The 15,198-nt window shown below is 44.8% G+C and overlaps 1 long non-coding RNA gene across 1 annotated transcript; it reads left to right on the forward strand.

Annotated features, from left to right (window-relative positions):
• Positions 1-1,170: 1,170 nt before the first annotated feature.
• On the forward strand, positions 1,171-12,132 carry LOC149370283 (uncharacterized). Its single transcript, XR_016285691.1, has 3 exons — positions 1,171-1,578; positions 2,254-2,343; positions 12,042-12,132. It is a non-coding gene; the product is annotated as an uncharacterized LOC149370283 (long non-coding RNA).
• Positions 12,133-15,198: the final 3,066 nt, after the last annotated feature.

The following is a 15,198-nucleotide window of genomic DNA, read 5'->3' on the forward strand; positions in this document are numbered from 1 at the left end:
CACGCAGTTCCTCACGGTGGTTTCAGACCACGTTGGTCTCTTCCTACCGTAATTCGTAACCTGGTCCACAATGAATACAGCCTTTGCCTTGTTCTGGTGCGCATCGGCGACAACGTCCACAAAGGCACTTACACTGCAGTCCTCCTTCAGCTTGCGAAGTTCTTCCTTGTATCTGTCAATCGTCTGTTGCAACCTGACGATCTGTAACCGAAGGGATCTCTCTTTGGCTCTCTGTTTTCGGCGATCTACGAAGCTGCTTGTAGTTGTAGCCCAGTCCGTCTGTGTCGAAAATGTTCGCTTCGCAAACGCCGCTGTCCTGTCAGTTAACGATTCGGTATGCACCGTCGTCGCTACAGAGCATAACGTGTCACCCAAAGTGGGAGCTGCGTTAGAGCATGCTGGCCTGCTAGTTGGCGACGGCGCGAAGGCTGGTCGCGCAACAGCTACTGACGCGACGGCAGGGTAGCCAGCGTCTTCATTCTCATCGATAGGCCGCGTATCGTCAAAGCCGGCACCAGTTAATACTTTCCGCTTTTTACATGCCTCCTCCTGGCCGCAGTCGAGCTGCACTGCACGCTTTCGACTACTTGGATCACTGCGTACCTTGGCAAATGCAGGCTTCATATACGAGGGGTAGCACGGGAACACGCTGGGCACGGCTGCCTTCTTCAGTTGCCGAATTTTGGTATTCTCCCTGAAGTCCGAGGCAAGAAAGTGCTTACTGCAAACGACGGAGTAATTCGACGTCGTGTTCGGCTCCCAGTTCTTTCGCGAGATCACCTTTAGCCACTGTTGGCGCAACTCGAGGTCGGCAGGAATCTCGTGGAACGATACCCCGGCGTCTTTCTTTTTTGCACTTGATGTGCACATAGGCACACAGCAGTACCTCATTCTTCACGCTCTCAGAAGACAAACAGAAGCAAACCAAACGTCACGGCATATTCCTGCGCACGTTGACACCAGAGAATAATATTTTGCTTTGTTGATCTCGCACACCAACGTACGAACACGGTCGGGCCAGACGGGACTAGTGTCAGCCGGCAGCGCCACGAGCGGCAAGCGCTGGCAAATGGGAAAGAGGGACAGGAAAGAGGGTGATTTAGCAAGGGGGGCTCTTTTGACAGGCATAGTTTTATAAAGGAGGCGTTGGTTGTGTGTGTTATGGCGTCGCGTCGTGCGGATTTCAGCGGTTGACGTGAACTGCGTTTTCGACCGCATTTTTCGAGGTACCGCGTTGAACTGAAGTGTTGTTTGTGCATATATAACTGGAGTAGTGCGTAGGTTCGTTCACTGCTGTCCAAGTACGCGTATCTCACGTATCGGAACAGAAGCACCCTTTGGAGGCTCTGCCGAATGCGTTTCTTTGTTGTAGATTGGCGGAAAGGCCGGCGCTCGCTCACGTTTTAAAGGTTTGATATCAGAGATCACGGGCGAAGTTATAATGTGCGCTGTTTATGCACCAGAATGCATTTTGTAATGTAGAAACGTCCTGAAGTCGGCGTTAATGAAAAACTAGCGTTGCCGTGACTTGGAGACGTACTTCATCAGCTCGGCACGACTACGCACCTGCCTCGAATGGTAAGCAATACTATGTCTTCATGCATGCTGGTTTGCATTATTCAAGGCATATTTTATGGAAGAGCGGCCTCAAGACTTGCCGCTTCTAGTAACAAAGTGCCAAGATCTGCAGACAGGCAGCTCTTTCCATGTATCCAGGAAGAGAAGCAGCACTGAACAGAGTTCGCCGAGAATGATTCTACTCAGAGCTGTTTTTGTCTTGACGAAACGAATGTTGCAGAGTACTGCCTCATGCTACTTAAGAGCTCTAGTATGTGTGTTCTGTCAAATTTAAAGCCGTTTAACGCTATTTCGTCAAATTCCTTGTCCTACGGTTTATCTGCACGTGGTAATTTTTCCGCCCGTGCGTAAGGTCTATTCCGTATCTCTGCGTAAAATGCGTTGCGTCAGCGTGACGTCTGAGATAAGCTTTCAATTTTGTGTGCTGCAGGCGCTGACCACTGATCGTTTGTGCATCAGGCCATGTTTTTGCATAAATTTGTTGACGCTGCTATCTATTTTGGTTTTTAATTGTTTTTAGAACGGCATCCAGGTTAAAGAATCCAGTGCTGTGCCAGCTAGGTATATTTAGCATGCTTTTTCAAGTTTTTAGAAGCTTCATTGTTTGGCCGTAGTGACCTAATTTCTGAATTTTGGCGGCCTCTAATCGTGATGGTATTAAATGGATGTCTGCAGGGGAAACATCTACATCCACATGGGAGTCCACAGCCGCAGCTTGCACCTTGTTGCCGCTGGGAAATATTCACGAGCAGTATGGAAGCAAAGGTGTGTTTTAGTTCTTGCTGCAAGCTTCTTTTTATGTTGTATGCTAGGTTCTTTTTTGGGCCATTTTCCCTTCTTTCCTTCATCAGGCTGCTTCATGAAACAGGGTACATAGCCTAACCATGCCCTCATTTATTTGTACATCCTTGCTAGTTCCTTGTCAGCATGGGGTTATTGCAAACCAGTTTGAGTGTCGTTAAACCTAGTTTTCTCGTCATCGTCATCATCCTGATTACACCCACTGCAGGGCAAAGGCAGTCTTTTGCCAGCTGCAGCTACCATATCCCTGCGAACTTGGTACTAGCATTTGGTGATAAAAAGTGCGCTACCACATAATGTCTTAATCTCCTCCTCTCAAAAAGTATGTGTTCACAAGCAGGAGAAGTACACAGTCCTGTGTACTTCTGCTTGTGAACGCGTCCTTTCCACGAGCGTCTCACAATTTGAAAAGAATAGGAGCTAGGCCTGGTGTGCGAGTAGTATTCTCTGCTCCAAGCAAATTGCAACGTCTCCGCAAGAGTGTCAACCGTGAAGGGTTGCCACCTGCAGAATGCGAAAAGAACCGAGAATTCTCTTATGTGCTAGTGCCCCAAAAATGTGGCGCACAGAAGTGAGCTATCCCGCAGAACGTGCTCTATCAGTCAAACAGGACATGCCTAAACGACTGTCCGAGCGAACACAAGAGCCCCTTAAAACCACCTCCTGAAAGCAATATGGTCAAATATTGGCTGTCGTGTGAAAACTGCACCTCTGCTTTCAGCCGTACAACCATACTGTACACGCATAAGGACCAGCACACGCGGGAGATTGTTGTTGATGCGTTTTATCCGTCAGGAACAAGACAAATGCATCTGCAAACATTCTGTTGTGCTCAGATGCAAAGAACTATACTTCGTCTCACAAGATGTTTGCAGCACTACGGAAGGTAGAGCTCTCTCGTCCAATCAGGACTGCAGAAACGCAGAAAATAGTCCCTCGAATATTTGAGGAGCGTATGACTATTAATTAAAACAATTAGCATTGCAACTAAAACATGGTTTGGACAGGTATATTTAAATGGTAGGGAGTGTTTCAATCACTGGTGAAATTACCAAAGCCCGTACGGACACAGCTCTGCGGAGGCCTGCTGCGAGGTAGTGATGCGTCGCCACTTTCCAACATGGCATCGGTCGAGTCTGTTGTGTCTCCTGTGTGCTCTACATCGACAGTGCGCTATTTCCCCAAGCAGGCGAAGCAGGTGGCTTCGCGACAACAGAGGAACTGATCAGAACAGGTTGCGACAAAAAAAAAAAGTGGGGCTAGTCCCTTTGGAACGGGCGTCCGCCTGTCCAAAAACAAACCAAAAAAAGAATAAAAAGACATCAAGCGCCACCTGCTAGAGGTAGAAAGAAGCCACCTGGACATCAGGTGGATTGAGCCACAGGCGCATAGGAACACACTAATCTAGTGCACGCCATCCTGATTGGACGAGAGAGCTCTACCTTTCGTAGTGCTGCAAACATCTTGTGAGACGGAGTATAGGCTACCTCAGCAGCTTAGACGGCAGGGTAAAAGTTTCTTCTACATTTTTAAAATTTTTTTTTTGTTTTTATTCGCCAGCATTTTTGCCTTTCGCAGTCAATCTTTAATGCAGTGCCACATGTTTTGCAAGCTGGCGAACTGTCACGAAAAAAAATGTTGTTTATGCTCTTTTTTCACCTGTTTATTGTGTGGCAGCAATTAAGATCGTCAGTCTTGAGTCAGCGCCTAGTCTGTCTTGTTCTTTCATACCATTATAGTCATGCTGTGCCCTTCATGCTGACAAACATGTACCGACTAGCTCAAGAAAGTAAGCTTTTACATTGTGGAGCCATTTTACCGATGGCATTCGCATGGTTTGAATGAATGACCATTCAGGTTGCTATTGCATATTTTTGGAACCGAACAAGCTTAAATTTTGCAAGCTTACCAAACTCTTAGGATGCTTATGTTTGTTATTACCTGCATTAAGTCTCCTTTCCTGCTCACGTCTACAGAGGGCAAAATGCTAGACTCATTATATTGCGGGGACTATATTTGGTAGACTGGCAGGAACAATACCACCATCCAAGTGCGTAGGGGAGTGGGAGTTCTCAGTGTCACGGTTATACATCTGCACAATGTAAAGATTCAGATTGGTGTCCTCTTTGTAACTTGTAATTGTAATTTTTCTAGTGTTACAGAAGCCTCTTACAGCCCAGCCAATTTATTGACCTATATGGAAGCTGCTATATGCCTGGTGATAAGTAGGCTGTGTATTGTGTTGCTGTGCAATACTGAATAAGGTGATTCCACGCCACGTTATCCAGACTTTTGTACTCGACTGCACTTGATTTCCTACAGAAACAAAAAAATCATGGCTTATTTTATTACCATGACAAAGATTTTTAAAGCATGTTCTTGGCAGAAAAAAAGAAGTTTCGTGTCGTGGCCACAGTCTTATGTTTACAAGCAATAGCAAAGCTAAGTCTTACAAAAAAGTTGGTAAAAATAAACGTTTTATGCATGACTGAAACTTTTTCATATAAATAAAGGACGTGCTTTTATATCCAATAAATTGGACTCATGTATACAACATGAAAGAAGGTACAAAAATATTGGAAATTGATATTTTTTATTTAATTTATGTTCTCATAACAGTCATTTCAACTATTTTTCTGGGTTATCCTAAAGGCAAAGAATGTGATAAAAGTGTTTCAGAGATGAAAAAAATGCAAGGCATGTCAGTCAGCTGAAAAAAAATATTTTTGAGGCATATTCAGCCGCCAGTGGCTCAGTGAGGTTGGCCTCATTTATTTTCTAATGGCTGTGACATTTTTAAAATTTTAATTGGAGCAATTTTCGTTTTAGGCGTGAAAATAATTTCGCAATTTGAGTGTCTACCTTCAACCCCAGCATTGCTGGCTGCTTGCTAGACACTGCGGTGCACGCTAGAGCCGGCATCTAGGAGACACAAAGCTTCGCTGCATGGTGCTCCATGTGGATGCTCCTCAAATTTTGGTTTTGACATGTCTGCTGGCATGTTCGCTCACATTTTGTCAGTTTAAACTCGAGCATGACTTAAGTACAGCGTGCACCATTGAGAGAGATAAAAAAGGCTTGATGTGGTGAAAAATGCGTATTTTAATGGTAGCACTCTTGTAAACCGCCTAGTGAGTTCACCTTTGTTTTCTTGAATCATTTGTTGGAGCACCCAGAGAGCTACGACACTCTTAATGGTTTTCTCCGCCCGTGTAAACAGCTTATAGAGGGTCAGTATTTAACCTTTCTATGGCCTCTGAATGCTTTCTGTTGCTGCAGGGGGCCTCACACTTCCACCAATGCCGTCACAAGCGCTCCTCCCATATGATGGGGTGAAAAAGTCCATTCCACTGAAAAGTTTAAGTAATTTTCATGGTAGTAGAGGTTTTAACTCTGATTGGTCATACCACAAACAGTGCTTCCCTGTGTCGAGGAACGAGAGCCGTTCTGCCATGTGGCCCCTTCATTTTTACTTTTTGTAAATCTATCCTTCAGCAGATTTCTTTATTGCCGAAGCTGCTGGCATCGAAGACCAGCACACCATTGTATTCGTGCAGCGGAGTGCTGGTTTTGTGTAATTTACAGCTGGTGGCAAAGTGTGCTGGAGTGAAAAGGAAGCACTGAGCAGTGTCGATGTTGAACGCAGGGACTCAACTTGTAAGATTGTTTTCTCGCTTAAAACAAAAAAAGAGCCCCAAATAAACTAAAAATAAATGCCATTAAATGGTACTGTTTAAATTTCTATCCTTCATAATTTAATTAAGATCACCTCATTATGTAGTAGACTACTGAATATGTCACAAAAAGCAAATTCTCTCGACTTTAGAATCCTTTCGCTGTCTTGCCTTACATGTTTTGCTCTCTGAAACATTTTTATCACCTTTGCCTTCTCAACAGCTTAGAAAATAGAATAACTACTGTGAGAACATGAATTTTGATAAAAGATTTCAAATTTTTATATTTTGTACTTATTACATGTTTTATTTAAAACAAAATAAGTTCAATTTACTGCATTGGATATGGAATACCTTTAATTTATATAACAGAAACTTCATAGTCCTGCGTAAGAACGTTTCTTTTTACAAATTTTTTTGCAAGGTTAGGTTTGGCTATCACTTTCAAACATGAAATGGCGGCCACGACGGGAAAAAATTACTCCGCCTAAAACAAGCTGGGATAATGTTTGCCTAGGTAATGCAATAAGCCATGAATTTTTTTAAAGAAATCGAAGATTCAGTGCTAAGCCTGGAACAGTTGGCATGGAATGACCCAATGGCATATAAATGCCGACTGTGCGCTGATTTGAAGAAGCCTTTATCATATTTTTGTAGCTCAATTAATATTGCAGTGTAGGTTGAATGCAATTTTTTCTGCTTGCATAATTGGAATGGTTCCATATCATGCCGTTTATTTCGCATCTTGTATGCAAACTTGTATTGCATTGCCAATATTTTTTGCTGCTAGCATTCACCCCATATGAATACTGCTGCTCCTGAGCAGCATACTCAGCTGATCCACTGGAATGGTATCACTGTGTGTACCTTTGGTAAATTTCTGGGAAAAATGTATTCATTCACCTGGCTGCTTCGTAGTTTCATGTTTCATATGTAATGACAGATGAAATGCGGATCTGTCCTAAGGATGAATGTGGCCATTTGTTAACACCATTTTACAGTAGTGATATTTGCAAGATGATCAGTTCTATTTATCTACTTTGTACTTTTGTTCACTACATGGTGCATGTATGCCTCTAAGAAAGGAAACGCGAACCAGAAAGGAAACAGCTTGGAACCCCTCGTGGTCTTTTTCCAGATGACTTCGTCTCTTAATGTGTGATAGTATATTAGTCTAGGCAAAGCAGCGTGCATGGTAACAGGGCACTGACAGGAACACACAGGTACTGCGCTGACTAACAATTGAGGAATTTATCGCTTTGCTCACTATAAATACAGGAAATATGATCCAAAATACAAAAGAAGGAAAGTCATGGAATCATCATTTGGTCAAATCTGTTGGGCTTATTTATCAAGATAGTCAATTTCTTTTTTCGTTGGCGTTAGTGATGATGTGCTTCCATAGGTTGAACAATTCTTATGTGTCATGCACGTCTCTTATATCTTGGCATGAGTTGTTTATTTCCTAAGAATTTTACATCATCGAAAGTGGGGGGTGCACTCACAGTTTGACACATGTCTTGCTAGTTTGCTACTGTATCCTGTCTCAGTATTGCCGACTTGTTCTATTAGACAAATGTTGACACGCTGACCTTATTTCCCAACATACGACGCTCCGCATGAGAGAGGGATCTCGTAAACGAAGCCACAGTCGCATGTTGTGAATTTGTTTCGGGGCTTCATCTTGTGTTGGGCTGTTTTTGAAGCACCTTTGCTGGGCGCGTTGCATACTACGTTCAGCTACTTTCTGCAAAAAAGCAAATGAATCCATCGCAAAGAACTTCCGCAAGCTGCAAAAGAAGGTCAAGCGCCAAACAGTGAAGAACGAAACCTAAAAACTTGTGTCAGGCCAACAACTTGTCCAAATTAGTGCTGGCTATGACGAAAAGTGATGGCCTATGCCTGAATGCCTTCGCTATTGCAAAAACATGCAACAATAACTGGCCTTTCAGAGTAATTGTCGCTGAACAAGGATCAAGGCAGCAACCCTTAGGGCAGTATCTGCAAGAATTGCTCTCCTTGTTCACCGTGGGAGACCTCTTCCTGGTGAAGAAGCCAGAAGTGTCCGCATTCCTCTCGAACAGCTGTACAGAACAATTGTCATCTCATTCTGATCAAGGACTTAGACTGCACTGCACGCTGCTAAATGCTGCCTTGTTTGAGACGATAAGAGAAGGCATTAATTCAATGGGAGCAGTACAATTCCAGAACCCGTGCAGAATTAATGCGGATAGATTCCTCGAGTTGCTAACCATCTACTTCCGTTCTACCTATGTAAAGTTTAATGATGTGTGCATACAGTGGCAGGGAGTATGCACCAGTTCCAGCGTTGCACTAATTCTCATTGTGCAGGTAGCCTGTCAAAATAGCCAACTATTAAAAAGCTGTGCATGGCGCCAGTTTGATAATGACCTTCCGATTTGTGGACGACTTCTTAGTAACCCACAAGCTTCATTACCAAGGGTAACACAAAGTTATTGTTGACATCTTCAAGACCTTCTCCAAAGTTTTTGCTAACTTTGAGCTGACCAAAGAAATGCCACTGGAGGTACAGCTTCCCGATCTATGGCTGTACTTTGTAGAGACCCATATGTGCTTGCGTTACTTCCCAAGGTCGAAAAAAAGGCTGTTGCTACTGGCGCACTGAAAAATATCCTAAATAGCTCGTGTATTGACCGTCAGCAAGAATTCCTTGAGGCCCACCTGACATGGCTACCTGAAGCTGATTTCCCAGATGACCTCATCTGCAGCCTTGGCTTCAGGATAAAGAAATTTGCCTATCTACCTCTAAAAGGCTTCAGAAAGAACGGAACGTAGCTGTCATAGCATATTACTATGGGGTTTAGCTCAGCAGCAGGCGCGACAGGTTGCACTCAGAAGGCACCCCAAACCAAGTCACTCCGAGCGCTAGCTGCAGCGTGCCTGTTGTCGTCAACTGCCCAGTGTCAAAACAACGTCCTCTTCGCCTTGCAACTTGCACTGTAGCACTACCCCCTCCGCCTCGCGGAAGGAAGCACAGCCCCTGGGCGCCCTAAGGTGGTGTGAATGGTAGGGCTTAAGACAGGTGACGTGCACGAGCTTTGTGGAGTGGGCCGGGGGAACAGTGCGCGAGTGCAGGGACGTGATTTCATAGGTCACATTGCTCAGTTGCCTGAAGAGAAGACGCAGTAAGGACCCACGCAACGAGGCAGCAGCTTCTCACCCAGGCCCACATGGTGCGCAAGGAGCCAGGGGAGTACGTGGAAGCCGGGAGGGTAGTGGGCAACACGGTGATTAAGGTCATTGGTGCATGGTATCAGCCACGCACTAAAGCAAGTGGTCAGGCAGGCTGGTGTGAACTTAGTATGCAACACGCCCAGCTAGGGTGCTTCAAAGACAGCCTGGTATAAAAGAAAGCTGTCAAATCCACAGCATGCGACAGTGACTTAGGCGCCTTGTTTACTAAGTTCACACCAGCTCGCCTTACCACTTTCTCTTGCGCGTGGCTGATACCATGCACATATGCCGTCACAGCTAACTTCCGTTCTTTCTGAAGCCTCGTTGGGATGGATCAGCAAATGTTTTTCATTATCTTCAAGCCAAGGCTGCAGACGAGGTCATACGGGAAACCAGCTTCAGGTAACTATATCAGTTGGGCCTCAACGCTTTCCTACTGACAGTCAATACACAATCTGTTTGAGACATTTTTTAGTGTGCCAGTAGCAACAGTCTTTTTTTCGACTGTGGGACATAACACCAGTACATATGGGCCTCTGATATGTAGCCATAGATCGAGAAGCTGTACCTCCAGCAAGGACTTCGGAGAAGGTCTTGAATATGTGAACAATGCCGTTGTGTTGCCCTTGTTTATGAAGCTTGTGGATTACTAGGAAGTCGTCCAAAAATCGGGAGGTCATTATCAAATTGGTGATAAGCAAAGCTTTTTAATAGTTCGCTATCTTGACAGGCTAGCAGGACAATGAGAATTAGTGCAACGCAGGAACTGGTGCATAATCCTTGCCACTGTATGTGCAGATAATTAAACTAAAATAACAGATGGTTAGCAACTCGAGGAATCTATCAGCATTAATTCTGCATTGGTTCTGGAATCATGCTGCTCCCATTGAATCAGCCGTCGCGGTGGCTCAGTGGCTATGGTGCTCGGCTGCTGGCCCGAAAGACGCGGGTTCGATCCCGGCCGCGGCGGCTGAATTTCTTTGGAGGAGAAATTCGAGGCCCGTGTACTGTGCGATGTCAGTGCACGTTAAAGAACCCCAGGTGGTCCAAATTTCCGGAGCCCTCCACTACGGCGTCTCTCATAGCCTCAGTCGCTTTGGGACGTTAAACCCCATAAACCAACCAACCAACCCATTGAATCAATGCCTTCACTTACCGTCTCAAACAAGGTGGAATGTGGCAGCGTTTAATGTTAGTCCTTGATGACAATTAGAAGACACTCCTTCTGGACGGCTGTTCAAGAGGAATGCGGACACTTCTGGCTTCTTTACCAGGAAAAGGTCTTCCATGGTGAGCTAGGAGAGCAATTCTTGCAGATACTGCCCTAAGGGTTGTTGCCACGATCCTTGTTCAGAGACAATTACTCTGAAAGGCCAGTTATCGTTCCTTGTTTTTGCCATAAAGAAGGCATTCAGGCATAGGCCCTCACTCTTTTTCACAACCAGCCCTACTTTGGTCAAGTTGTTGGCTTGACCTTCTTTTGCAGCTTGTGGAAGTTCTTTGCAGTGGCTTCATTTGCTTTTTCACAGAAAGTAGCTGAATGTAGTATGCAATGCTCCTAGCGAAGGTGCTTCAAAAACAGCCCAGCATAAGACGAAGCACAGAAACAAATTCACGACATGCGACAGTGGCTTAGTTTACAAGATCTATCCGCCACGCAGAGCGTCCTGTGTTGGGAAATAAGGTCAGCATGTTAACATTTATATAATGCAACATGTCGGCAATACTGAGAAAGGATATCGTAGCAAGCTACCAAGACACATATCGGACTGTGAGTGTGTATCACACTTTCGACAATGTAAAATTCTGAGGAAATGTAAGAGATGTGTATGGTACATAAGAATTGTTCAACCTGTTTAAGCACATCATCACTAACTCTAAGGAAAAAGAAATTGACTACCTGGATAAATAATCACGACAGATTTGACAAAATGACGATTCCATGACTTTCCTTCTTTGTAATTTGGATGATGCTTTCTGTATTCATTGCAAACTAAACAATAAATTCCTCAGTTATCACTGCACCTGTCTTGTCTGTGTCCTGTTATCCTGCGTGGTTTTGCAAAGATTCATGCACCAACTGGCCCAGCTCCTTTTCTTGTAGTTTAGTGGCTTTGTGCAAATCTTTCTTGATGGATTTTTGAGTTTACTGGCGGCAGACATGGGAGATATGTTAACTTAGCACTGTTGCCTGCCTTTCAAGATGTCACTTGCTTGATATGATAATGAATGCATGCTTTGCATTAGTTGCAGCTGACCACTCTCATGGAACGGGTTGTGTTGCTGACTTTGATCAGATACTGTGCTTTCTGTTGTTACAGTGAATTTTGCACATTACTTGTTGTTCGGTTTATTGTAAAGCATTTTCAAGTGCGCTATTTTCGTCTTTGTTGTCATGGTGTTTTGTGCCTTTTATAGTCAGTTTACCCTCCATACAGGCCAGTGGTTTGCACTAGCTTGTAGCAGTTCGTGCAGATAATTGCATGACCTGACCACCTTCGTTCTATTTCATAACATCTAGCTTTTTAGCTAAAACATTGTTTGTATAATGCCGTTTAGAGCTATTTTTTCTAAACCACAGTAGCCTCTTTGGAATGTTTCAAAAAATAACAGCTGGTGCTTGCTCGCCACATGGCCAAATTTTCTTCTTTCTGTTAGCGTTAGCATGCATAATAAAACGCATTGTTAATGAGCAATATGTTGGAATTTATCAGCAACATTGAACAGTGTAAACTGGTATGAAATATTTTACTGTTTTTGTCTTAAATGCAGACTCGCACCATGTATGCTGTTCACCGAAGACAATCCTGAGGTGGCTGAGAACCTGTTCGTCGAGGGAGGATGGCTACTCAGCAGGCTTACCTTTGCGGCTCACTCCACAACTGCGCCATAATGTCAGGAATATGGGTGTTCAGCGTAAGTTGCCTTAAGTTTGCTTTTTGCTAATTCCTGGGAGTTAGCGTCACAGTTCAAGCCTTCTTCAGGCTGGCATATAAGGCTGCACAAGCATGAATTTTTCATTCTGTTTGCTCTGAAAAATTTGGGAGGTAGAGTAAGTGCTATGGAACCTTATTCTTGCAGCACCATAAGCCCAATAAAAGCAGGTATGGTGCTGTTGTACCTTAAAATTTTTAGTTCTTTGGATGGCAGTAAGGAATTCATTGGAGAAGCTTCTTGTGCCTTGTTTTATGGATGTGCTTTGTTCTAATAAAAATTTTCCACATTTCTGCAGTTTTGTGATTTGTTTGTCAATAAACGTTTTTCTTAGGTGCACACCGCCTGTTTACTGCTATGAAGAGCTCCAGTAATACAGGTATATTGCATTACTTAGGCATTATAATGGTAAATCTAAAGAACGCTTAAGAAAAGTAATAAAAGTGGGAACAAATTATGAACCCATTGCATGCTTTTTTCCTGAAGGGTGTAGGGGTGCAAGAAGCGTAAAACGCCTGTGGCTGGGTGGTAAAGTGTGTGATACACCTCAGCACCTTTGGGTCAAATTTTATCATTTTCGGGCTGGTTCTTTCCTGAAACACCCCACCTTAAAGATGTGTTCAAGTCACAAAACTCCTTTCTGGGCCGGGTGCAAGGGTGCGAGTTATAGACACCTGGAAACTCCTTTAAAGGTGTTTTATTTTTTACAGTGTAGGTTCCTCGTGCATGTGCAGAACTCGCGACCGACAGCCACAGCGTAATGGCGAGACCATGGGTAATGTAGCTCTTGCTAAAAAAAAGTTCGGCATGTACGCAGTAACTCTTCTATATCTCTCGGTGGACACCAGAACTGTGCCGTAAGGGAAGGGCTAAAAGAGGGAGTGAAAAAGAAAGGAAGAAAGGAAGGTGCCGTAGTGGAGGTCTCCGGAATAATTTCGAACACCTGGGCATCTTTAACGTGCGCTGACACTGCACAGTACACAGGCGCCTTTTGCGACTCGCCTCCATCGAAACAGGGCCGCCTAGGTCGGGTTCGTACCATGGGTACTCAGGCTCTGTAGAAGAACGCCTTAATCACGGAGCCACCGCTCCAGGTTGAGAAATTGAAAATAGAAAATTGGTTTCAGAAGACAAGAAACGGCGCAGCATCTGTCTTAGATCTCGGTGGACTTCTCAACCGCGCTGTAAGAGAAGGAATAAAGCGGGTCGAAGGTGAACGATCGCACACACGTGCATTCGCCTTCGCAGCACATAAGGAGTCTTAAGTGCATGCCCTCTGAATTTTTCTTTCACTTCCACCACTCTTTCTCTCAGGTGATGGTTGATGTGTCCACCCATACAGGAGACACTAACTACTCTCCTTCGTTTCCTAGAGACATTTTTTGAAGATCTGCGGTCAAAGAGGTAAAATAAGGTACTTAAAAATCCTGAATCAATATATGTATGTGTCATTTGTGCTTTCATGCCAAAATTTTAACCAAAATGGGTGTATTCTATTTGGAAACGACTTCGAATAATAAACCTTTTTCTAACTTTTCCAGCTCCGTAGTCGTCGTTATGAGCTTCCTATAAAAGGCAATGTGTTCGCGTCGAGCAGCACTTCAGTTTTTACATGTTGTTGAACCAGAAAGACGCTGAAATTTTTGTGGTATTGTTACTTTTTCTGATTTAAGCAGTTTGACTCTAGGCAGTACTGAAGTAAAACATATTGTTCATTTTGGGTGTTCTACGTGTTCTATGCACATTAATGACGCCTAAACACATTATACTAAAGCGAAACCTCACAACACGTTACTACGCACAACATAGCCATCAATGTTTTCATGTGGCTTTGTAGTTTGGCTGTTCATGTCAAGGTTGCCGGATGGACTCCCGGCCCCGGCGGCTACATTATACAAAAACGCCCGTGTGATGTCGGATGTCAGCGCATCCTAGCGACGATAGGTGAAGGAAAATAATCCTGGGTCTTCCAATACTGCGTCCCTCAGAATATGTTGATTCCGGAGATTAAATCCCATATCTACAGTTCACAGTTTTATTGCGAAAGCAATACTACTTGCACTTTCAAGCCTTTGCCGTGCCGTGGCGGTGCCACCATTGACCTTTCGCATGACCTCTGTGTGACGTCACGCCGAAGGGCTGGGCGACCATCTCGCGCCGTCTGTGAGTAGTGGCGGTGCCACCACCGGCGGCCTAACTCCCGCGCTGTCCGACAGGAGCGCAACAGGTGTTGTGACGTCACGCCGAAGAGCTGGGCGACCATGTCGCGCCGTCTGCGAGATGCCTCCGCCGGCGGCTAACATCTGCTTCGACGATGCCACCTACCGCTAGGGAAGCTTATCGCAGTGAGCGTAAGAGACAGCAGCGTGCTACAGAGACGGAGGAACAGCGCGAGAGAAGACTATTTAAGAGGCGTGCTCAATATGCAGCTTTGCATGGACGTGCAACCTCTTCACTGGAAACAGTGGAAGATGGGACGTATGTTACTCATTCGCTCAATGCCATGGACAGTGATGCAGAAGTCAGGTGTCGTCTCAGCAGTGATGAACGTTGGAGCTTGATGAAATGACTGCGACGTGCCCATTGCATTTGCAATTTCCGGGCTTAACCAAGCTAAGCCACAGCCAATTTTTTTTTATTTTACTCTACTAGTGCTGTGGACGACGATGCAAAGAAAAGCGTGCTCGCACACATATTATTCGCGCAAATGACTAGCTTGGGATGAAAATTTGCTCTCGAAAAAAGGAAAGGCGCAGCAATTGGCAGTCCTCGATGGACACTCGAACTGTGCCAGGAGGGAAGAGGGTGAAGGAGGGGAAGGCGGGCACGGCGAAGGAAGGCACATCTCCCGCCTCTGCACGGCGGCGCGCATGTCAATCGCGGCAACTACCCTCCTCTGTGCGGCAGGCGCGTCATACTTGGCTGCCCTCTCCACTGCGCAGAGAGACATAAAAACTCCCCAGGATCCCCGCACGACACCACTGCATTGAAGTGT

Source organism: Amblyomma mixtum, chromosome 1 (genome assembly GCF_055824585.1).
Source record: "Amblyomma mixtum isolate Tamu chromosome 1, ASM5582458v1, whole genome shotgun sequence".
Taxonomy (NCBI): domain Eukaryota; kingdom Metazoa; phylum Arthropoda; class Arachnida; order Ixodida; family Ixodidae; genus Amblyomma; species Amblyomma mixtum.